Source organism: Peromyscus leucopus, chromosome 3, assembly GCF_004664715.2.
Source record: "Peromyscus leucopus breed LL Stock chromosome 3, UCI_PerLeu_2.1, whole genome shotgun sequence".
Taxonomy (NCBI): Eukaryota; Metazoa; Chordata; class Mammalia; order Rodentia; family Cricetidae; genus Peromyscus; species Peromyscus leucopus.
This window is the reverse complement of record NC_051065.1, coordinates 109,850,277-109,875,509: the sequence shown is the minus strand read 5'-3', so window position 1 is coordinate 109,875,509 and position 25,233 is coordinate 109,850,277. Positions and strand designations below refer to the sequence as shown.

At 42.4% G+C, this 25,233-nt stretch overlaps 1 protein-coding gene and 1 non-coding gene across 27 annotated transcripts in view; one reads left to right on the top strand and one right to left on the bottom strand.

Annotated features, from left to right (window-relative positions):
• Positions 1–25,233, top strand: part of Magi1 (membrane associated guanylate kinase, WW and PDZ domain containing 1) — a 653,433-nt gene that overhangs the window by 425,728 nt on the left and 202,472 nt on the right. The gene's annotated exons all lie outside the window — the stretch shown is intronic.
• LOC114682173 lies at positions 10,812–10,939 on the bottom strand. Its single transcript, XR_003732999.1, has one exon. It is a non-coding gene; the product is annotated as a small nucleolar RNA SNORA44 (small nucleolar RNA).

Below are 25,233 nucleotides of genomic sequence, written 5' to 3'. Positions count from 1 at the left end.
CCCATTTTCATCATTACATGAGCTGAAAGCATCAATTTTCATTTCATGCTTTGAATTGCTTGTAATAGGGGTTTTCAGTGAGTCTTTGGTAGGCAGATGAGCCAGAGCTCTGGGACCGTTTGGAAAAGAGAATGGCTCTGGAGCCCAAGGAGACCTACATGTGTCTGGAGAAGAGAATTCTAGATAGATTCCTCACCCAACCCTCAAGGGCAGCTGGTCTTGCCATGCACTGAAGAAGCTAATTGTTCCTCATGAGTTTTCTTTTTAGTTATGTGTGATGCAAAGACATGGGGTGGGGCATGGTTTATTTTCTGAGGACAGCCTGAACGTTAGCAAGGTGCTGAGCCCAATGATATCTTCTATGTGTAATGATCACAAAGGTCCCTAACCTTATAGCATAGAATCCTCCAGCAGTGGACTAGGGATGGGACTCCAAGGCAGTGGAGGTAGTTATATTATACTTGAGGTTTGATTTTATTCGTGGGGAGGTTTCAGTTTCCTTTCTATAAAGACACTTTCTCCGAGGCGGCTTTTGTGACTTACAAGATATGTGGAAAACCTGGGTCTCCTACGCCAGACGCCTGTGTTGTGTTTGCATTTTCCAGAAGGCAGAATGAAGGTGTTGAAGTGAACTGTGGTGCTTGCCAACCAGCAAGAGGGTGTTAAAAAAAAAAGTCTGTTATGTTTCTTGCCAGTTTGAAAATATGTATGTTCCAACATTTGTCATTAAGAAAACTTATGCTAGTTTGAGATGGCTTTAATCTAGGTGAATTTTAAATGTGTGCATGTGTATGTGTATGTGCACATGCACATACATGCCTGCTTCTAAGAAATGCTAGATAGTGGTTGTTGTTGTTGTTAAAAACTTCAATTTTTTGAAGTGAGTTTAATTCACTTTAAAATTACTTCCAACTGGGGATGTGGTACTGCGTTTTGGCAGTCACATATAGTCTAGGACCTGTCAGTTCTTTCAAGGAGAGCATTGAAGTCTCCCACAGAATCCCTTCCTTCCCATCCTTTGTAGTCAATATCCTTCCATCCCCAAGCATCCATATCTGCTTTGTGTTACCAATATTTTTGACTTATCCCAGATACCATATAAATGGAATCATTTAGTATTGAGCTTATGAATTCAGCTTCTTTTGCATACTAAATAGAGTTAAGACTCATCTCTGTTGTTGCTTGCTTTATTAGTTCCTTTGTATTGCTGTGTATTGTTCTATTTCATGAATGTACCACAGTACATTTATCTGTTTACCTCCTGAAGGACTATTGAATCGCTTTCACTCAGGAGATTATGAATAATGTCATTAAGGAGGCTCCACAGAAAGTAAGAGAATAGGCTTAGAGTTCCTGGGCAAAGAACCACGTGAGGATTCAAGGGATTTTTGTCAAATTGGATTTTCACTTTGTTTGGGTAAATACCTAGGAGTGAGATCTCTTGGGTCACATGGTGAGTCCATGGTTAATGCTAGGGAAAACTTACCCACTTCTATAGTGGTGCATCCTCACTATGGTGAGTAGTGTAAGACTCTCAGTTGCTGTATAGACTAGCGTTTGTTTTTTGTTTTGTTTTTTTGTTTTTGAGACAGGGTCTCACTGTGTACTCCTGGGTGATCTGGAGCTCAATATGTTGACCAGACTGGCCTGGAACTCATAGAGATCTCCCTGCCTCTGCCACCTAAGTGCTGGTGTTAAAGTCATGCACCGCCATGCCTGGCATTTCTCTAATACTTGGTACACGCTGAGCATCAGAAATTCCAATGCCGAACCCTAATGAGTTTTTAGTGTCATGTCCGCACTTAAAAAACTTGCAATTTCATTGTTTTTCAGAGTTTGGGTTTTCAAATGAGAGATGTGCACTGGGTAAAGGCTATACAAATATGTCAAAATCCAAAGGACTGGGAACTCAGAAACAGTCTTGTCTCAAATATTTCAAATAAAAGAATCCCAAGCTATATTGTAAAGTTAAATATTTTCTATTTAAAAATATTTATAGGTGTGTGTGGATGGTTTTTAATGTTTATTCAGTGTGTGTGTGTGTATACATGCATACATGTGTGTGTGCATGTGTATGAGTACACACACACACACACACACACACACACAGCTTCACAGTACATGTATTGGAGGACAGAGGACCTGCAGGATTAGATTCTCTCCTCCCACCATGGAGGTTCTGGGGGTTAATCTACGGTTGTTATGCTTGGCAAGAAGTGTCTTTACATTTCAAGCCATCCTGCCAGATTTTTTTTCTTAGTCTTTCTAATACTGTGATAGTAATTTGTCCTAGTTCCAAACAATTATACATGCTAAACATGCCCACATGTGCTTATTTGCCACCTGTATATCTTGTTTGGTAAGCTGTGTGTAGAAATTCTTTATCCATTTAAAAAATTGCTTTGTTTACAATCAAGATTTTAAGGGAATACACAAACTGTCAGTCAATACTATTTATTAGTTTGTCTGATTTTTTTTTCCTTTCAAATATTAAGATGGAGTCTGGAAAGATGGCTCAGTGGTTATGGGTACATACTGCTCTTCCAGAGGGCCTGAGTTCAGTTCTCAGCTCCCATGCCAGGCAGGCCACACAGCCACACAGCCTGTTAACTGCAGCTTCATAGTATCTGAAACCTTCTTCTGGCCTCCATTGGCACCCGCATGTATGTGCAGACATTCACACAGGTCTATATACTCACAAATAAATATAATATCAAAATGGTTCCCCACTTCTTCATTTCCTTCCTTCATTTTTGATGGGTTTTTGTTTGTTTGTTTTGTTTTGTTTTAAAATTTTGCTAGGAGTTGGACCTACCTGGGCTTACTCTGTCACTGACTGTAAAGATGACCTTAGCCAGCCACTTCATATCTATGAGTCTGTTCCTTCATTTGGACAGTAGTCATGCATACTCACACAAAATGTATGCTTGCTGAGCAAGTCAGGGAGCATTACTGGTTTCTGTGAACTTCCTTTTAGTCTATCTGCCTTCCTTATAAGAGATCTGTGAGGTCCCTAAAGGGAAGTCCTTGGTGGCCTTTGCTTACCACTGCAGCTGCAGGGTCTGGCCCCTAACTGGTACTTGAAAGGCCTGAGTGAATTGTTGGGTGAATGAAGAACATAGGATGGTACTGCTCTGGTTACTCTGTAGGACTATCGCAAGTGCGCCTTTTAGGCACTGAACTAAGTCTTGGGTATTTTTGTAACATTGCCCCTTAATTTTAGTGCTGGAGTCATTGATACTTTTTAGCTAACAATTTCAGATTTAATTTTAGGGAGTCTGACAGCAAGATTTGGGAATGTGATGTGTTTGCATATACTTTCTCTCTACTTAATGCTTTTCTAAAGGACAGAACCAGAGCCTGCATCCCACCTGCAGGTTTCTCTTGGCTGGGATACAGTATCTGCTAATAGTGTAACTATAGATAAACTGATGACTTTTTAGCTGTGCTCAATGGCACTTCTTGACCAGCTTTCCTAGGGTGTGGCCCATTATTTCTTGGCTGTTTTTAGGGAGGGTAGGTACTTGGTGGCTGGTTTAGCTTTCTTGCAGCAGCAGCAGCAGCAGCAGCAAGGCTACCAGGGTTCCTTATAACCTGACCTCATTTTTAAGAAATCGCTGACTTTGGCAGGGTCCTGTCAGAGCCTCACCAACTCCAGCATTGGCCTCCTGAAAAGCATTGTTTCAGCTGGTCTCAGCTGAGTCAGCTGTAAGGCAGAACTAGGTCATAATAGCTCATTCTGTAGGCTGAGCAATACTTCCAACCAACCTTCCTTTTTCCCACTGGAAGGGAGAAAGTTAACTTTAAGCCAGCTTGCTTTCTTTCAAAAAGTGTCTTTTGAGGCCCATGGGTAAGGGAGGGAGGGATAGGGACTGTCAAGGAGTTGCTGGGATGTGTTAATTATTATGTTAGGTTCTGTCTAGCTTTGAGCTCTACACCACTGTTGCTGTGGAATGCTCTCCAAATTGAACTGCCTTTCATGCTCTGGTGATCCACTTCACCTTTCAGAAGCCAGAAGAAGCTGTAATCTCACCTTCAAGAAAAGGAGACCTTTTCGTGGTCAAAGAGACTCTCAGGTGGTGGATTTATACCTATTCGGAATGCGTTTTCACTTCCTCTCCTTAAAACCTTGCTGAGAACATCCTTCAGAAGCTCCCTTGTACAGAAGCTAGAACATTGAGAGTAGCTCCAGGTATGCAGGATGGTTTTTGAACTCTACCTGCCTCCTGTCCTCTGGGTTGCTAGTTAATTGTTTCGTTAGGTTTGTTTTTGGTATAGCTGTTTGAAAGCCTTATCGTCAACATACATTAGTGTGTCATTAGCAAGAAATACCACTGCAAAAAGGAAGCTTAATGAAGCAGTTTCTCTTGAGATCAGAAAAACACAGATATTATTTGCAATACAACTCTCATATACAGAGCAGCCCATTCCCACTGTCATATTACTTCATATAGTAATCATATTCCAAGAGATATCTGGGAGCTGAGGTTAATGCTGTCCTAAATTGGGAGAAATTTCAAACTCCTTTCTAAGGTACTTAACAAGCATGAATCAGAGAGCAGCAGAAGATAGAGTCTGGAAAAGGAAAGTGCTTAACGTCTGCACTCACACTGTCCAGGGTCAGTAAGTCTTAAGCCACATGGAACTGTTGGGGCATTTCAGATATGAAACATCTGAATTGAGATCTGGTAACAGGAAAAGATAGGCTGCACATTGTAAAGATTCAGTGTCAGCAAATGAAAGGATCTTGCTAATCATTCTTAGACTGACTTGACATCACAGTAGTTTGACTATGTTGAGTTCAAATAAACTAATTGTTTATTTAGTTTTGGCTTGGATTCTCTCTTTTTGGTTCTTTGTTTGTTTGTTTGTTTCTCAGGACAGGGTTTCTCTGTGTAACAGCTCTGGCTGTCCTGAAACTCGCTTTGTAGACCAGGCTAGCCTTGAACTCACAGAGCTCCACTTGCCTCTTTAATATCGAGTGCTGGGGTTAAAGGCATGTGCCACCACCACCTGGTGAACTATTTCTTTTTTAAATATTTTTAAACTTATATGTATGTGTGTGGGTATGTGCCTGTGAGTGCAGAGCTGGAGTTATAGTCAGTTGTGAATGTGGGTGCTGGGAGCCCAACCCAAGTCCTCTGCAAGAGCTGTATACACCATGGAGCCATCCACCCTCTTGAATTATTTGTAATATTATCTTTGTGTTGTAAAATTCTGTATGGGTCCATATTATACCTCTATGAGAGAGAGGTATAATACTTGTGTGACATTTGCACTCATAATTTCAAAAATTCAAGAAGTCAAAGTCATAGCCTATGCTGGTCAGTGTTCACTTGCTGATTGAAGTGTGTCCTTCTTTGGAAAAACTTGCATCCCTTGAAGCCACCATTTGAGTACTGACCATAGAAGGGCTTGGGATTGGTACTAACTGTGTGCTTGCCATGGGTATCTGTGCTCATGATGGCTTTGGCATGAGGTTCAAGTGGGAGAAATGAGGTAATAGGGTCAGAATGCAAAGGGAAAGCCCAGCAATTTCCTTGGAAAAGCTTGCTCTCTGCAGAAGTTGTATTTGACCTGGATTTCCTGCTCAGAATGCTCTGGCATTCTCCTCCACCAACCCCTAGAGCCTGTCTTTGATGTTACGTGCCTAATAGCAGTTCCAAGGGCTCTCACCTGCAGTGAGTACTTTTGTGGGGTGCTTACAGACACCCACTCCACTCAGTTCCCAAGAGCACTGAGGGAGGTTTCTGTGTATTATTGCCCACTGTGATTGGGCCTGGCCATTCGGAGAAGAACTAACCCAGGCCTGAGCCTCTTCTCTACACCAGCTGTTTCCTCCTCCCATCCTTAAATCTGCTATGTAGGCTCATAAATGACCCAGACAAGGCCTTTATTCCTTGTCCACAGAGAGTGCGCTCTGTTCCTGAACAGTCTGTTATTGCGTATGTAGCTGTGTGGGGTTCACCTTCTAGGGTTAGAGGTAAAGTAGTAGAAAAGCCAAACTAACTCCTGCTAAGCTTGACTGAAGGGGCAGATAGTCTACTAGGGCCTCTTGTATGTTTAGGACACTCAATTGCAATGAATGGCCAACCTACAGAGAACTGGGAAGTTATAGAGGGCAAACCACTTATTTAGCAAACATCACTGTAATCTGTATCCACAGGGGTGAAGGCTGTGTTTGTGTACTGAGGTTCTCACTGTGCACCTTCATGAATTCAGTGAATACCTCAACAACCGCCATCTTCTAGGTACTGTCTGATGTTCTCAGCAAACAGAAGAATGAGAGAAAGACTGTTGTTCTCTTGTGTTTGAAATTGATAAACAAAAAAAAGTGGGAGGAAAAGGCAGAGTGCAACAAGATAAGGCACTGAGGGTGTAGGTGGGAGTGAGTGGGAGTTTTCCAGGAAGGTGATCCAGATGAATTGGAGCGAGTTTGTTTTCCTTCTGGAAATCAGGGTGTTGATGGCTTGTTCCCAGTTGAATGAACAGTCAGTGCAATGTCCAAGAGGCAGAAGTATGCCTGACTTGTTTGATGATCAATAAGGGGCTGGGGCAGAGTGGGGCAAAGGGGAAGGAAGTATTGGAAGATGTTGAAGAGGTAATAGGGAATGTCATCAGGTGGGAACTTAGCTTTTTTTTTTTTTTTTAACACAGGATTTTGAGTACAGATCTTCTGTGGTCCAGCTTAGTTTTCTGAGAAATGTGATCTATGCAATAGAATTCTAGATCACTGATGTGCAGCTCTGTGAGCCTTAAGGAATATACATGACCCTCTAGCCATCATCCCTGGCAAGATACTGAGTGCTTGTGCTGAGAGACTCCCTTATGACTTAGCACTTCAGAGGACAACTCAGGAGACTCTGACCGGCAGCCTGTAGAAAGGCAAGCTTAGGGGATGAAGGCCAGGGTGCAGGTTCATACAGCTGTCGGATATGGAGGAAGCCAGCAGATCTGGGTGTGGTCTCAAGGTAAAGTTTGATGGACTGTGTAGAAGAAAGGAAGGCTGGCATGATTTTGGCCTTCTACAGTAAAGAAGGGTGGAATAGTTCTAATCTACTGAGTTGGGGCAGATTGTAAAGCATTAAGTATGTAGAAGATATCTGTATGCATTCATATTTAGAAATCCTTGTATGCTTTGTAAGAGAAAAAGGTGGAAAGAAAATTAGTGATATTATAGGGGTCTCTTGTCCCTCTGTCGGATTCTGAGGTGCTTGACTCTATGTTTTGTGCAGTGTGGTCTTAGTTCGATTTGTTATTTGTTCTTTGGTAGAAAGATCTTTCTTTCTAGGTGGGCACAATACAGCATTTAGTGCAGCTGTAATGATTCTGCACCCTGCTTGACTTACGCAAGAAACATGACCTGTGGTAGGGAGACCGAGCTCATTAGGAGTCTCTTTTTTTATTCCGCCAAAGTTGAACTTCAGCCTGGAGGCAGCTCTGGTGTTTGCATCACTTCCTCACTTCTGGTGCAGTCAGCTGACAAGGCTGTCGAGGCAGGAGAGACCCGGAGAGAATGCTGACATCAAGCCGGGAGCAAATGCTAGTGGGGGGGAGGGGCGGGAGATACAAATACTTTCTATAGTCCGAGTCCCAAATTAAGTCTACAATATATTCTGGAAAGAATATCTGAGAATGGTTATCAGGTGCGCACTCTTGTTGCTCAGTGATATGGACTTTTGCTTCATTATAGATACTTTCATCAATAAACGCTTATTTATTTATTTGTTTGTTTGCTTGTTTGTTTATTTTTACTTACTTACTTACTTATTTGAAGAATTTACCCAACATTAGATTCAGACTTAGTCTTGGGATAGACCAGTAAATGAGACAGGAGGGAAAAAAAAAAGGCTTTGCTTGGAGGGAGCTGATTGGAACTTTCTATGTAGACCAGACTGACCCCAAACTCAGAGAGTTCCTGTCTAACCTCCTGAGTGCAGGAGTTACAGGCTTGTACCACCACTTCTGGTTGATAGTCATAAGAACATGTGTGACCATTATAGTTTTAGAATAAGAAAAACATACATTAATGAATAAAGAAAGAATATAAGTGACTATGTCAAGTTTAAATCATGAGCCTTTTTTTTTTTTTTTTTTTTTTACAGTGCTAAGAATGATATTCAGGGCCTTCTAAACGTTCTGTTTGTAAACTACACCCCATCCTTCTTTTCCTTTTAAATAAAAAATAAAAAAAAATTAAAACCTAATATTTTGTCCCTTGAGAATTTTATATAATATATTATGATTGTAGTCAGCTCCTCTCCCAACTCTTCTGAGCTCTGCCCCCCCCCTTCACTACCTACCCAACTTGGTGTTCTCTCCCTGTGTGTCTGTTTTAAATACATTAAGTCACTTTTGTGGTAGCCAACTATGCCTGGGTGTGGTTCCTAGCTTGGTATGAGGCCCTTACATCAGCGGTCACACCTTAAAGAAACTCGACTCTGCCCTTCCCAGTAGCTTTGTATCAAATGCCAACAGCTCCTCTGGGGGTGGAGGGATGTGCCGCCCATTCCACATGTTGGGGTTTTGTCTGGCTTGAGCTTGCACAGGCTTTGTGCACACTGTCACAGTTGCTGCGAGTTCTTTGGCTGGCGTGGAACTTTCTGTGTAGACCAGACTGACCCCAGACTCAGAGAGTTCCTGTCTAACCTCCTGAGTGCAGGAGTTACAGGCTTGCGCCACCTATCACTTCCGGTTGATAGTTCTAAGTGGTACATCTGCCCTGCTGTATACCAAACAAAACTAAACTAACAAAACACTGTTTCCTTGGAATAAGCCACCATCTCTGGCCCTCAGAATCTTTCTCTCCCCCTTCCACTAAGATCTTCGATCCTTGTAGGGAAGGGTGTGATACAGATGTCCCGTTTAGGACTGAGCACTCTGAGGTTTCTTGTTCTCTACACACTGACTAATTACAGTCTCTATTCATTGCTTTCTGATGTAGGAAGAATCTCTGATGAGAACTGAGAGATACAATGATCTTTGGGTACAGCAATATGTCACTAGGAGTTGTTTTAGTGCTCGTAGGTTTTCTAGTAGGACCTGCGACCTATCTTGCCACAGGTTCTTGGCCTCATTAACAGAGCCAGGCATATGGAGTGGGCCTTAAATCCAATTAAGAAAGTGGTTGGTTATCTCCGTAATAGGTGTGACACTATTACACCATTGGGCACATCTGGCCAGTTAGGTTGTTACTGTAGCTCACAGGGTGCACAGCTGGGTGAGACTGATGATTACTTTTCTTTAGGAGTGATGGATCATTACAAGGAAAACAGCATGCCTAGCCCCTTCCAGGACTGTGAAAGCCAGCTAGCTGTTTTCAATATGAATTTTTGTTGTTGTTGTTCTTTTGTTAAATTTTTAATGAAAATACTGCATCATTGCCCCTGCCTCATTGCTTTCAGGCATCCCCATTCCCACTTCCTCTCAAATTCATGGCCTCTTTTTCTTTAATTACTATTGATATTGTCTTAGTTAGGGTTACTATTGCTGTGATGAAATACCATGACCAAAGTAACTTGGGGAAGAAAGGCTTTATTTGGCTTACACTTCCACATCGTAGTCATCACTGAAGGAAGTCAGGACAGGAACTCAAACAGGGCCGGAACCTGGAGGCAGGAGCAGATTCAGAGGTCATGGAGGGATGCTGCTCATCATGGCCTATTCAGCCTGCTTTCTTATAGAACCCAGGACTAGGAGCCCAGGGGATGGCACTACCTACAGTGGGCTGGGCCTTCCCTCCTCAATCACTAATTAAGAAAGTGCCCTGCAGGCTTGCCTAAAGCCGTATTTTACTAAGGCATTATCTTTATTGAGGCTCCCTCCTCTCAGATGACTTTAGCTTTTGTCAAGTTGACATAAAACTATCCAGCACAGATATATATTCAAATATATACATAAATGCAACCTGCCGAGTCGGTTTAGTGTTACTTGTACGCATATGTTTCTGGGCTGACCACTGGTATTAGATGACCAATTGGGGTCTCATCCCTGAGAAAAACAATTCTTCCTCTCTCCACAGTCATTAATTGCCTGTAGTTCTTCATATAGGAGTGGATCCCCAAGAGATTTTTCCTGTCTACATTGGGATGTCAACTGGAGTTGGAATTGTTCGGGTTTGGTTTAGGCAGCAATGTTGTTAACCTCCATGTTTTATGAATCAAGGGTATGGTGTCTTCAGCAATAGGATCTTAACCTCAAATTCTGGAAGGTAACCAAAATCAATGATAATAACCTGTAATGTTTGTAGGTCTATGTGGCCCCATTGGCCAACAACTTCACAAAGAAGTAGCCCATTCCTGCATTGGGGGTTTTTATTTGGTAATGTGTGGTTATAGGTTAAGTGTGTGTGTGTGTGTGTGTGTGTGTGTGTGTGTGTGTGTGTGTGTGTGTGTGTCTTTTCCAAAAGGAATTTAGTTAGTTATTGCTCTCAGTATTCCCTCCTATCCTCCATCCCCTTAATCTCTCCTATTCTGTTTTCCTCTTTTCCCTCTTTCTACCCTTATATTCTGTCTCCCCTTGCTTGAAAGAGTCCCTGCTCCTACATGGCCTTTTACTGGTGTCCTAATCTGTATGGGCATTCCAAATGAAACACACAAAGTTCCTATTTCAGAGAAAACATGTGGTTTGTCTTTCTCCATCTGAGTTTTCTCACTCAAGATAATGGCTTTCAGTTCACAATCCATTAACCTGTGAATTTCGTTTTCCCTAAATTGAATAGTATTCCATTGTATGAGTGTACCGCACCTTCACTATCTGTTCACCAGCTGATGACTATATGTATGTCTAGCCTGTTTCCATCCTCCCCTCCTCTCTCTAAGATGAGTAGCAGCTGCAGGCACTGTACTGACCTGAGCTGTCAGAGTGTCTCCACGTTACTCGATGATGTAGTTGGAGAGCCCATGACCATACCCCAGCCAAAGCTCTTGGAAACATGGTGTTATTTTCTTTTTTAGTGAGGTCTTTATGAATCATGCTCCATTCACCTTTCTCACTGGCTTTAATTTCTGAGGCTCTAGAACTGAATGTTTTGGCTGTCAGATCCTCTTTGCATCTCAGCAGCAAGTTTGGTGAGATGGCATCTGATAGCGGGTAGAGAGGTCTGTCCCGCTCACCATAGAGGGGAGCTGTACAGAGTTCACACATGTGTCTGTCTTGGGCTCGGTGGTCCAACCACTGAGTGACAGAAGGTGCTCCAGTACCTTGACAGAAACTTTGCTAGAGGGTCCCAACCAACGTCTTCATGACCTCAGTGCCATCGGGACACTGGGTTTTGTTAAGTTTCTGTTACCCTGTCTCAAAAACACCTACATTGACCTCATAGAATTTGATGCTCTGATTACAGAACTCACACAGTAGTCGGGCTGGGCAGTACTTCAAGACTGTTCCCCTTATGGCTATTCACATTGACCTAGTTTTCCATTACAGCCAAGGGAGGTCCAGTGCCAAGTGTGTCTTGTGTTTTGTGGACTTCCAGAATGCAGTGGATTTTAGAGAGCTTGCAGAGGGCATCTGTCCTTATTGAAAAACTCTTAGACCAGGGAGACTTCATTATCCCTTGTGGCCAAGTTTTCATACAGGATTAATTGTGCTCAGTAACACTTGGCATCCAGCTCTTCCATTCTGGTGCTGGATCCGTGTTGCAAGTAGGATTTGGACCAGCAAAAAATGTTTCCTTATGTGTTCTTTATGGGGCATCTCAAAGCTGGTTGAAAATCCCCTCCTCCTCCTGTGAGAATGCTGGTATGACGACTTCCTTCTAATTTTATCAAATACAGTATGTCCAGAAGCAAAACAGAACCATGTTTCTGCATGTGCTTCCTGGCAGAAATGGTGCTACATCGTCTCAGGATAAAACTGTGAATTTTTTAAAGAAGAAGCAACATGATGTGATTACTTAAGGGCAGCAAATGGGATTCACAGCCTGGGTGCTGGAGTCTCTGGGGTCTTTGTGGCCTGAAGACATCGATAGTGATTTGTGAGAGCTGAGGTCCTAACTATAGGTGGAACCCTCCCTCAGCTTGCAGGGTTCTGGGTAGAGAGCCAAGGTGTGGTAGGCAATGTTGCATTCCTAAGAGAGTCACATTGTCACGATATTTATTTATTCATTCACATGACATAGCCAAATGTGTGCATGTGTGAGATTGAGACAGGTGTGGTACATCACTCACAAGAAGGAATGCAAGGGGCAAAAACTGTGTACCTGGGCCCAATTGTCTAGAGACTGTATCAGGAGGGAGACTGAACTGGGAGACATAAATCTCCTCACATCACCACCTCACTGAGCTGAGGGACCTCATCTACACTGTCGTTCCTCAAACTTAAGCCAACTAGGGGTTCACCTCTAGAAGCAGTGAGCTTTTCTAACATTGGAAGCAGACTGGCAACACTGAGCTTAAGCAGAGTAGACTATTGCATTTGGTGGAGAGTTTAAATAGGACACTTCTAAGACAGTTTTAGGTTTTTTACAAATGGCGAATTGGGATAAAGTAGGAGAAGCATACAAGCATACATCTTAAGAGCACTATCAGTAATCATTTTAACACTTTAAGATAATGTTTTTGAAATTATTTTAAGAGGCTGGAGAGATGGCTTAGCAGTTTGGAGTACTGACTGCTCTACCAGAAGACCCAGGCTTCATTTCTGTCACTTATATGGCTCTTCACAACATTCTATAATTCCAGTTCCAGAGGAGCTAATGCCCTCTTCTAGCTTCTGTGAGCACCACGCACTCACGTGGTGCATAGACACACATGCAGGCAAACAAACAAACAAACAAACAAAACATACATAAAATTTAAAAACTAAAACAATATTTTGAATAAAGATATATGAGAATTTTGCCTTTTCTTTTTTCCTAGGATGTCTTTGAGTCTCAGCGTGGCTCTGGTTCTGATCTTACCTTCATATAAAACTCACTTGTTATGGTTTGAATGAAAATGGCCCTCATAAGCTTATACATTCAAATACTTGGTCTCCAGATGATAGAACTATTTGGGAAGGATTAGGAGGTGTGCCCTTGTTGGAGGAGATGTATCAGTGGGGGGTAGACTTGGAGGTTTCAAAAGTTCACACCATTCTCAGTGTTTTTCTCTGCCCTGTGCTTGTGTGAATCAAGATGTGAGCTCTCAGATACTGCTCTAAGGCCATGCTTTGTAGACTGAAGCTTCTCGGTCCCGCCTGGTCCCACTCAGAGAGCAGCTGTTTTTATAAAATAATTATTCAGAGGCTTAATATCAGTTACAAACTGTTTGGTCTGTGGCTCAGACTTTTTGCTAGCTGGCTCTAACATCTTGAATTAACACATTTCTGCTAATCTACACATGGCCACGTGTCTCATGGCTTTAAAAGTGTTTAAAAGAACACTGTGTACTATTACATCTTGCTCCTCAGCAGCTTGCAGTGTCTCCTCTGACCCTACCTCTCTTGTCACTGTATCTCTTTTGGATTACCTGCCTGGTTATATCCTGTGTTGCCATAGGCCAAAATAGCTTCTTTATTAACCAATAGTAGCAACACATATTCACAGCCCACAGAAAGACCATCCCACAGCAATACCTGTCTCCTACCATGTTCCTACTCTGATGGCCATGAACTAATCCTCTGGAAGTGTAAGCCCCAGTAATAATTTCTTCTATAAATTGTCTCTGTCATGGTATCTCTGCAGAGGAATTGAAAAGTAACTAAGACATAAGTTCTTCAAAGATTCCTTGCATTAATTGTGTGTGTGTGTGTGTGTGTGGTTTATATATATTGTATCAAACACTTTTTACTCAAAGTTACTAAAGCTTTGTTTGATTTTGTTTTTCTCTTTGGAGTGCTAAGATCATGCATCCTTTGCTTCTCTGTGGTTTGGTTCTGTCCTTGACTTCCGACCTTGGAAATTATGATTGTAACTGACAGAAAAAGCATCTAAGGTGACTTCATGAATTCAGTTCTTATGGAAAGAACACTGACTGTATATATAGATAGAATTCCCTATGTATGTAAAAGGCCTTTTACATATTCTTTTATTTAAAAGATATTTATTGACCATTTATTGCATGCAGCACTATTCTGAATGCTTGAGTTATATAAATTAAGCAAATCTTTGTTCTTGGAACATACATCTCAGTGACAACTGTACATCACTCGTAGTCCTTATGACAACTCTTCAATATAGATATTGGCACAACCATTTTTTCAGGTGAGAAGAGAGGTACTCCAAGGATAATCCTGGCAGCAGATGATGAGTGTGGTAATGTCTAGCATAGAAGACTGTTGAAGGGATTCAGAAAAAGTCAGGCTTATTACAACCTGAGTTTAGTCAATAGGAGGCTTCCTGGAATGTATGAGTTCTAAATTGGCTTTTAGAGGAAGCCTTTATTTAAATTCCAGGACAGAAATGTAATACTCGTTTTCTTTGATTTGGAGCAAGGCAACAGAATGACAGAGAGAGAGGCAGGTGAGGGTGAAAACCAAGTGTTACGTACTGTAGTCAGGAGCCTCCACTACACTTCTGGAATGGCAGAGGTGGGCCTGACTTGAGTCTGTTGGAACTGGGATCCTTTATCCAGAGAAGAGAGCACAGTGATTGATTAGCAATATCTGCATGGGAATGACAGGATCACCACTCAGTTTCATGCTAGTATGCCAGGTACATTATAACACTGATGTGATTATGTTGATTACATTAGTGCTCCGAACTGAATCTTTAGAAAAGTTCTATTAGAATTACAGGAGAGATTACTAATACATGTTGGCTTGATTGTTTGGAGACTTAGATAGGAGAAAGGAACAGAAAGTAGAAAAATTTAGGTTAAAATGTTGATGGTATATTTTGAATACAATTGTGTAAAGCTTGTGTTTATTGAAGCAGCAGACAATTAGAAAACAGTATTTAACTTCCCTTAAAGACCTTTGAAAGACTTCTTTATTGAGAAAGATTTGATATACAATGTCTTGCACGTATTTAGTATGTGAAACAATTTGAAGCCCTCACCGAGATTAAGAGTGATCAAAAACCTAGGCCCAGCTGTATATGCTTTTAGTCCTAACTGCTTGAAAAAGCTGAATCAAGAGGATAACTAGTACTCAGGAGTTAAACCAAGCAATATAACAAGACAGGGAGACGGGGGAGGGGGGGGACGAAGCCACATTCATGTTTTGTTTGTGTAAGTTTCCTTGTACCTATTTATAATCACTCTTATCTACCCTATACTTGTTCCATTCCCACACAATCATAATGTGTTTTCTTTCTTTTTAAAATTTTCTTTCTTGAGATTTATTTTTATTTTATGTGTTTTGACTGCATGTATGTCTGCACATCATGTATGTGCAGTGACCTCGGAGGATAGAAGAGGGTGTTAGATCCCTTGGAGCTGGAGTTACAGGTGGGTGCTAGCCATCATGTGAGTGCTGGGAATTGAACTCTGGTCCTCTGGCAGAGCAGTCATGGCTCTTAGCTGCTGAGCCATCTTTCCAGCCCCAATGCATGGTTTCCATTGCTATGCTTTAGGTTGCTTTCTTAGAAATTTTACACAAATGAAGTCATGTAATATGTATTCTTCTTGTGAAGGAACTAGTCTAGCTTAAATCAAAGCATAACAGTGATTATGTTTTATTCACTGACATAATTTTTTGAGATCCATTCATGTTGTAGCATGTAGCTGTAGTTCACTGTTTAATTACCAAGTAGAATCATGATCCTCATCTGGAGATACCATAATTTACCTACATCTCTGCTGATGGACATTTTTGTTATTTCTATTTTGGGGGCTATTATGAATATCTGCAAGTAAGTCTTTATATGGATTTGGGCTTTCCTTTCTCTTCTTTTAGTATCTAGGGGTGGAATGGCTAGATGTTACTTCATCTGAAAATTTTAAGCAATACACCAGCATTTCCAGAGTATCTGTTGCATTTTACATCCCCTCCCCCCGAACCTGGTGGTGTATGAGACTTTTGTTTTCCCACATATTCAACAAGTGTCAACTTGGCCAGATTTTTTCTTTTATTATTATTTTTAGGATTGTGTGTGCCTGTGAGGGGCTATATACCCACACATAAGTGAGCACTGGTGGCAGCAGAAGCTGGAAGTGTCAGGTCTTTGTTAGCAGGTGCTGCAGGCAGTTGTGAGCTGTCTATGTGGTTCCTGGGAACTCAGGTCCACTGCCAGAGCAGTGTGCACAGAGCAGTGTGCGCTTTTAACCACTGAACTGTCTCTTCAGCCCCTTGGCTAGTCTTTTAGCTTTAATCTTTTAATAGTGTATCGTGGTATTTCATTATTGATGACAGATGATGTTGAGTCTTTTCATGGCCTCCTTTGCTTTTCATGTATCTTCTTTTTTGAAGTGTATATTGAAATGTTTTGCTCCTTTTATGCTGGGTTTTTTTCTTAATGCATTTCTAAAAATTTTTTAGATAATCTCAATAAAAGTCCTTTATCAAATATTTGGTTTGTAAGTATTATTTCTCAGGCTGTGCCTTGTGTTTTCATGTCTTTTAGAGAATAGAAGTTTGGATTTTCTTGCTATCCAAATTACCCCTTGTATCTATATGTAGGGATCATGCTTTTGGCATTGTATATTTCATGCAATGGAGGGTCAGAAGGGTTTTCTCCCGTCTCTATCTATAAATTTTGCAGTTTGTGATTTTACTTTTATGTTTCCGATCCATTTTGAATTTTTTGAGGGTGTGGGGTAGGGATGACAAACAGTCTCTACTATGTGCTCTGGTTGGTTACTAGGTGAACCAGGCCAGCCTTGAACTCACAGAGATGGGCCTGCCTCTTCCTTTGTTTCCCTAGTGCTGGGATTAAAGGCATGTACCACCATACCATTTGTGTTCTCGTTGGGTTGTGCTTTTGTCTTGTTTGTCTGCTGCTGCTGCTTCTCCTCTCTCCTCTCTTCCTCTCCTTTCTTCTTCTTCTTTTTTTTCTTCTTTTTTTGGTTTTTCAACAGGTTTCTCTGTGTAGCTTTGCGCCTTTCCTGGAACTCACTTGGTAGCCCAGGCTGGCCTCAAACTCACAGAGATCCGCCTGCTCTGCCTCCCGAGTGCTGGGATTAAAGGTGTGCACCACCATTACCCGGCTTTGTCTGCTTCTAATATGGAAATCTAGTTGTTTTTCTACCATTTCTTGGAAACATTTCATTTCTCCACTGGATTGTATTGTATCTCTGTCTGCAAGAACGAGTTGTATATGATGTGTACATGGACATTTGGGTTGTCTGTTCTATTCCCAAAGTAGGGTAGCATTGTCTTGGTAATTGGGAATTGATAAGTCTTGAAATTAGATATAAACCTTCTCCATCTTCAAATTTATTTTGGTCATTGGTGATCTTCTGCAGCAAAATTCTACAAACATTTTAGAACCACTGTTTCTAGTGCTACAAACATAAGGTAGAATTTTGGTTAGGACTATATTGAATATCTAAATGTAGAGAATTTACACTTTAAAAACTATACCCGTGGAGTTTGGGGTCTAGCTAAGTGGTAGAGTGGAGTTTGGAGTCTAGCTAAATGGTACAGTTTATCTGGCCTGTGCAGGGCTCCTGATTCCATTCCCCAACACTGCAGGATTCACCCAAATAAGGTGAATCTTTAAAGGGTTTGTTTCTTCCTTTTAGTTAGTTAGTTAGTTTGTTTGTTTTAATATTTGTGTGTGAGGGGTGGGGCATGTATGCATCAGGAAGTGCTTGTGGAGGACAAAGGTCAACTCTCCAGAGACCGTTCTTCCCTTTCACCATGTGGTCAGATTTAGTCTTCGATAGTATATATTTTTGTTGCTTCAATAAATGCTACTTTAACATTTCAGTTCTGACTACAGATTGTAAGTGGATAGAAATACACATATTTTTGGACATTATTCTTGTGATCTGTAATATTACAGATTGAATCAGATTGTCTACATCGATCCGGGGTTAGAAACCTTTTTCTTCAAAGTCCTTTAGCAGTTATTTTCAGCTTGTGGGTTGGATGGTCTGTGGTGGTGGCTTCTCTGCCTGCTGTAGGGAAAACAGTCCTGGTCACTACATGAGCAAATGGGGGTTGGGGAAGTTCCTGACCGCACTTAGTCATGGAAATTTCTCCAGGATGCCACCCTTGACCACAGGTAACTGTGCCATCAGAGAGAAATGGGCAGATTGCTGGGCCTTCTCCAATTTTCCTTGTCTTGTCTTTCCTTTCCTTTCTTTGCCGTGCTGTCTAGGAGTTCTTGTAATGATGTGTTGGGTAGAATGGAGGGAAGCAGTTCTGCACCTCTCATTTATAATTGCAGGGGAAGCACTACTCCATCTCAGCGCCAGGTATGAGTGCTGGGGTAGGTCCCTTCTAAGTCTCCTTTCAGGTGGAGGAAGTTCAGAGCTAGTTAGATTTTGCCAGAAGTTAGTTATTTTCTCTTTCTTGCTTTTTCTGTTCCATCAGTACTGGAATTTCTCAAATGTTTTTTCCATGTTCACAGAGTAATTACGTAGGGTTTCTTTTTTAGTTTGTGAGTACAATAATCAGACTGATAGGATAAGCTCCCTTTGTTTCTCTCTTTGTGCTGGAGATGAAACTGAGAGCCTTCCTTACACACCAAGAGATGCTGGGAATTTGGGAGACCAAGAGCATATTGAGAGGAATGGTTTCTCTTCCTCCGGCTGTCCATTACCAGGTGGTAGCCTGGTCTCATTATTGCCAGATCGTCTCAGTTATAAAGAGAAGTTGGAAATTTGATTTTTTTTTCCTATGACTTAGCCCCTTTTGAAATTGTCAACTAAATTCTAAACCTGAGCTTATACCATCTTTAAAAAAAGATTTATTTTTATTGGATGTGTCTGCGTGTTTGCCTGCTGTGTATGTCTTCAGGTTTGTGTCTACTAAACCGGGAGGCTGGGACCTGAAGTTACAGGTGGTTTGGAGCCACCGTGTGGTGCTGGGAACTGAACCCAGATCCCCTCTGCAAGAACAGTGTGTATCCTAACCCACTGAGCCTACCATCTTAATCCTTACGTGTGCATGATAGTTCACAATATTAAGTACATTCACACCATTGTGCAACCAACCTGTGGTCAGATTTCTTTGCATCTTGCAGAACTAAAACAACTTCTCCTTTCCCTCCTGTCGGTGACTGCAGACTACCAACTTCATTGGTCTTTCTTCACTTGATGCCTGTGGAGATCCCATAGTCCTGAGTTCAGAGGGCATTTGCTTGGCCCATTGTCCTTCGGGCTCCTTCATGTAGCACGCATCAGTATTTCTACCTGGAAATCCACAATTGAAATGTACAAACCAGATTTTGTTTATCCTTTCTATTTTTTAATCAATAAATACTAGTTTGCTTAACAGCTAGTTTATTGTCATTTACTTGGGCTGTTTTTTATTTATTTGTTTTGAGACAGGATCACACTCTGTAGCCCCAGCTAGCCTGTAACTGGCTGTATAGACTGGGATTACTTCAAACTCACAGAGATCTTACTGCCTCTGCCTCCCAAGTGCTAGGATTGAAGGTTTGCAAAACCATACCTAGCTGATAACTTGTTTAAAAAAAAAATTTTTTTAAAGCATTATACAAGCTAGCCAAAACATGACTCCCTCAACTGGATTTTGCACTGGTTTATATGGATAATAAAAATGAACATGAAAATTATTTAACTCATTACTGTAGATTGTTAGAAAGTATAGAGGGCAGGGCGGTGGTGGCGCACTCGTTTAATCCTAGCATGAAGGAGCAGAGACAAGCGGATCTCTGTGAGTTCGAGGCCAGCCTGGGCTACAGAGTGAGTTCCAGGAAAGGCACCAAAGCTACACAGGGAAAACCTGTCTCAAAAAAGGAAAAAAAAAAAAAAAAAGAAAAAAGTATAGAGGATCAAGCAACCCATGCAGTCACACTAAAAGGGCCATGTATTGATATAGTAGAAATTTGTGGAACATCATGAGGTTTGTGATTTTGTGTGTGTGTGTGTGTGTGTGTATGGCTGTTCCTTTAGATATGTGCATACATACATGTGTGCCTGTGTGTGTAGGCCTGAGGTGAACTCTGTGTATCATTCTTCAAGCACTGTCCACTTCGTTTTTAAAGACAGGATCTTTCATTGGCTTATAACTTGCCGAGTAGACTAGGCTGACTGCTCACCGAGCCCCAGGGACCCAAGTCTTGTTGCCTCCCAGCTGTGGGATTCCAAGTGTGCCCTAGCACACCCAGCTGTTTTGTTTTGTTTTGTTGTTGTTGTTGTTGTTTTGAATTATTTTTCAAGTGTGACTTCTGGGGATTAAACTCAGGGTCCCATGCTTGGGCAGCAAGCACTATACTGACTGATCCATCTCCCCGGCCCTTTCAAGATGTTTTCTGGATACTGAGCACTCATTTTTAGTATTAGTCTGGCTTAAAGCCAAAAGCAAACTTGGCAATCATCATCCTCTCGTAGAATCTCCAACATACAGAACATCACCCGGGCCTTTGCCCAGAACAGGCACTAACTAAATGGCTATAGACTGGATGCAGCTTCATCAGTCCTGAGTTGGCTGTTCACTAATAGCTGAAAACACTGGTGTGGAAATTTAGTCGATGATTCGGATCTTCCACACTGAGCAGAGTATGGAGCCCAGTACATCGAGTTAAACTCCCTGCTCTGTGCAGGGATATGTAGTCACGAGGGTTCTACCATGCACCTTGATTTGATTATGGCTAAGGGTTTCCCTCATAGCTCATAGCAAAGAGTCACCTGGAGTGTTTGGATAAATACATCAAAGGCTGACTCCTGAGTACAACCAGTAGAGGGTGTGTGTGTGTGTGTGTGTGTGTGTGTGTGTGTGTGTGTGTGTGTGTGTGTGTGTGTGTATGAGTGTGTAGTCAAACATTTTTGTTTTAGACACTATAAAGAATGAGAGATCAAAGAGAACCCAGGGGACAAGGTCAGGGATAGTTCCTGTCTCCCTGTTAGCAAGTGCTCCCCCACTCCCAGCCCTCCTCCTTGACTGAGTGAAGAGTTGATGAAAAGCTGAGCTTCCATGTTTACTCGGTCCTCTACCTTCACATTCACTGCCTCTCTGGCTGTGCCCTTTCTCTGGTAAACAGGAGCCCTTGGGACAAGGCTTTTGGAGTTTGCTTTGTGGATGTGACGTGGATGCTGACTCTGGGATTTATGTCCTGATGTCCCTTTGAAGGCAACATTTAACTGCTGAAGAGATTTGCTAGATTTGTGTTCGGCCTAAATTAAATGTAAATATACCACACCAGTGGGATATGTCGCAGCAGTGGAAAGACTCCTTGCTGCCTCCTCAATTCCTTTCTTCTCTAACTAGCTTCTTTGACCTGATAAAGTTGTTTGGAGCATGATTCTCTTAGTGCTTTTTGTGGCAGGACCTTTTCTGGGATTTGTTTTGTTTTGTTTTTGTTTGTTTGTTGATTGCTGTTTGGTTTTGTGTGTGTTGAGTTTTGTTTTGTTTTACATTTTTAGATTTAGATGTTATCTCTGTATCAGTGTGGCCTGTCTGGGTTTTGTGGGCCTGGATGGCCATGTGGGGTGTTCCTATTTACATTTCTAGGTTCAGGACGCACTTGGAGGGAGCAGAGAAAAGCCTCCAGGTTAAGCCTTGGGAATTCTCTTAAAGTGAAGACTGAGGTACATCCAGGTAGAAACAGAGCCCATCCCAAGGTGCATTTGAGACATCCAGCAACATGCTGCAACGTGTAGACTCCTGATGAGGACATTGTGTGCAAGAAGCCTAACAGTCACAAGTGTCCTAGACTACTGGGGCTGTCTCTGAGGTCTTAACATTACTGCTAATGGAAAATGGCCATGGTGGGCTCTGAGTTGGCCATGGAAAATTAAGTGTGAGCACAAGTATCTAACTCACAGTCCAAGTGAAGCAAGCAACACCCCCATGACATGGAGGTGAACCTTGACCTCGGAGTTAATGCCGCCCCTTTAGCCAGAGCCACAAGTGACTTTGAAGCCACCTTCCCTATGTTGTTGTCGTCACTGGGCAGTGTGTACTGTTTGCCTTTGTTCCACTTACATTGAATGTGACAATCCGAGAAGTTCCTGTGTTCATTGTAGAAAGACAACACAAATCAGCAAAATAGAGGAAATAAAATCACCCCGTCCCCAGCATGTAGTCACTGTTAGTTTTTTTAGGTTGCTAGCCTTCCTGTGGTTCTTCCTCTGTATGCAGATAGCATGTTCACATGAGTGCCAGGGACATCTCTGTTTTAATGTAACTTGCTCTATGCACTACTTTTGAAAAACTTGCACGTGATACTTTTCTCTTGACGCTTAATATACCTGCCGTATGATTGGTAAGGTTTCTGTTCCCATCTGCGATGTGGCAGCTTCTGCTCTCCTGCTGTGTACCCTCCTCTGGATATAGAGAGTGCCCAAAGATGAGTTCTTTCCTCCCTCTCCCTCTGACCCCTGCCCACTCTGTGTGTGTGTGTGTGTGTGTGTGTGTGTGTGTGTGTGTGTGTGTTGAGTGTGAATGCAGGTGTACACAGTGGGAAGCCAGAGGAGGAGGTCAAGTATTCTGCTCTACCACTGACAAGCTCTCACTGTATTGCTTAGTTTTCGTCAACTGGCTATAAACTAGAGTCCGCCTGGGAAGAAGGAACCTCATTTCAGGAATTGCCTTCATCAGATTGGCCTCTGGGCATGTTTATGGGGCATTTTCTTAGCTAATGCTTGATGTGGGAGGGCCCAGCTCACTGTGGGTGGTGCCATCTCTGGGCAAGTTATCCCAGTTGTATCTTGCCCTGACTTCCCTCAGTCACGGCCTTTGACCTGTAAGTGTAAGTCAAATTAAGCCTTTGCCTCGCCATGTCCCTTTTGGCCCTGATGTTTAACCATACAAACCAAGAAGCAGACTCGGATACTAAACCTGGAGCTAGGCTGGCTCCAACAGGCTCCTGGAAACCTCCCGGGTCCACCCACAGCCCTGGAGGTATAGGCAAATGCATAACCACAGCTAGCTTTTTATTTGGGTGCTGGGACTCTGAACTGGGCCCTCATGGTTGCAGAGCACACCAGTGGCTGCTTCACCCCTATTCTTATGGGGAGTGGTATTGCGGAAACTGTCCTCCTGGAGAAGGTGAAGATCTCCAAAGTCAGCTTGATCAAACACCAAGAACCCAAATGGCTATTGCTGTTTTCTTAGCTACTGTAGAGCCTTGCAGAATAGCCTCAGGTCATAAGTATCCCTGCTTAGCTCCTAATTAGTATTGGCATGCTTCTTCGGCTGTATATTATCAATTATCAGCAAGACAATGGTAGCCCTTGATAAGACTGTGGAATTTATTTTCTTCTAGAGTTATTTTTCGTGTAGCACAGGCCACAGCATCTTCTACTAAGAAAAAGGGAATAAGAATGATGTTTTAGATAATGTACCTTTTTGCTGTTGCTCAGTTGTCTCTAGAAATATGTTTAAGTCTTTATGAAATTACATCTGTGCACACATGTACGTGCGCTTGCGTGCTCGTTGCTGGTGGGCTCCTCTTGGCCCCTTTGGTGACTATCAAGGTTTGCTACCCGATCTCGGAGGTTCAGCTGCTGTTGACCGTAGGTCTGCTTTGATACTCTCTGGGGAGCCAGTACTCTGGCTGTGAAGCGTGCTGGCTCAGCTCTGTTCTGATAGTGTCACTGTGCTTTCTGTAAAGCCTTTGGAGCCATGTTGCCTTTCTGCCATTGCGAAGAAGTTGGTCAGCAGTGAGGAGCCAGGAGATCTCTTCTGTCACAGACGTTTGAATAATGATAAAACATGAGTGAAGCTTTTGAGAGCATTTCTGACAAGTGGCCCCTCTGCTGAAGACCTTGGCTGCAGGTTAGAATACTACTAGGAAATCAAACTGTTAAGCAAATAAATCTTTAGGTTGCTGCTGAACTTGGGATGAGGCTATGCCTGTTTTTAATTTCCCAGTAGACTCGTGAATAACCATTACATGGCCTACTATTTTTATTTTTTAATTTTTTTGGTCTTCATATTGTTAGTATTGTAGATTGGATGACAATTCTTTGTCCACAGTTATTTCAAGATTTCTGCAGATAGTTATTTATAAGAGATCTTAAAAAAAAAAAAAGCTCATTCATTCTTTTGCCATATAATTGTCTCTTTGCCTTGGCTGGATCTATTCAGTGAAGAAGAAAATTCAGAATTAGACGTGGAAAGAGGCCAAAAACAGGGGCAGAAGATGGCAGTGGAAATGCCCAAATCAGGACACGTGTAAAGCACACTGTGATTGTAAAAGGGAGGAATCTTTTAAATAGATTTGTTCTGCCCCTACCCCTCTTTTTTCCCATGAGATTTACCTACTTTTGCAGCTTTGTGTAAGGCAGGGAACTGCTCCATGTTTATGAGGTCTCTTGTATGTTCTGCTGTCCATTCTGATCGCTTTGCCCTTCTTTAGCCAGTATGGCGGCTCGTGAGGGGTAAAACAGTGAGAAAGTAGACCATCTGTGTTTCACCGGTTAGGTTCCTGACCTTGAGCTCTCAGTTTCTCTGTCATTTCTCCCTGTAGCCTTCTGCCTCTGCTCTTCTTTAGCTGTGTAAGTCGGGTTCTTTTGGCATTCTGCACAGCTTGGTTTGGGAACTTGACTGGGGTCATGAGGGAATGAAGAATGAACAGACTTATAGACACATACGGAAAAGCCATGTGTGTGGGGGCCATGCTTTCTGATGGAGACATACGGTCTTAGTCACTGTTCTGTTGCTATGAAGAGACGGCATGACAAGGCAACTCTTACAAGAGAAAGCGTTTAATTGGGGCTTGATTACAGCTGCAGAGGTGTAGTCCATTATCATCACGGTGGCAGCAGGGTGCCAGGCATGGCACCGGATCAGTAGCTGAGAGCTACATCCTGATCAGCAGGCAGACAGTGAGGGGCACTGCTATGGGCTTTTTTTTTTTTTTTTGAAACCTCAGAGCCCACCCCCAATAAGGCCACTCCCACTCCAGCAAGGCCACACCCCCAATCCTTCTCATAGTGCCACTCCCTGGTGATTAAGCATTCCTATATATGAGCTTATGAGGACCATTCTTAAACCACCACAGGCTTTTTTAATCTCATAGGATATGTTTGTAGCGGGGCAGTCTCAGGCTCTAGTCATCCCAGAGGAGAAAAGAGTAGTTGACAATGTCTGTATACACTGTTACCTTTGCCCTCAGGCCAGAGGAGGGCTCGGCCAGTTCCCGTGGGCCGGAAGCATTAGGGTCCTTGGCATGGCAGTGCTCCTGTCAACAATGCACATTTCATTTGGGGCCTCCTCCTCTCCCCACTGCGT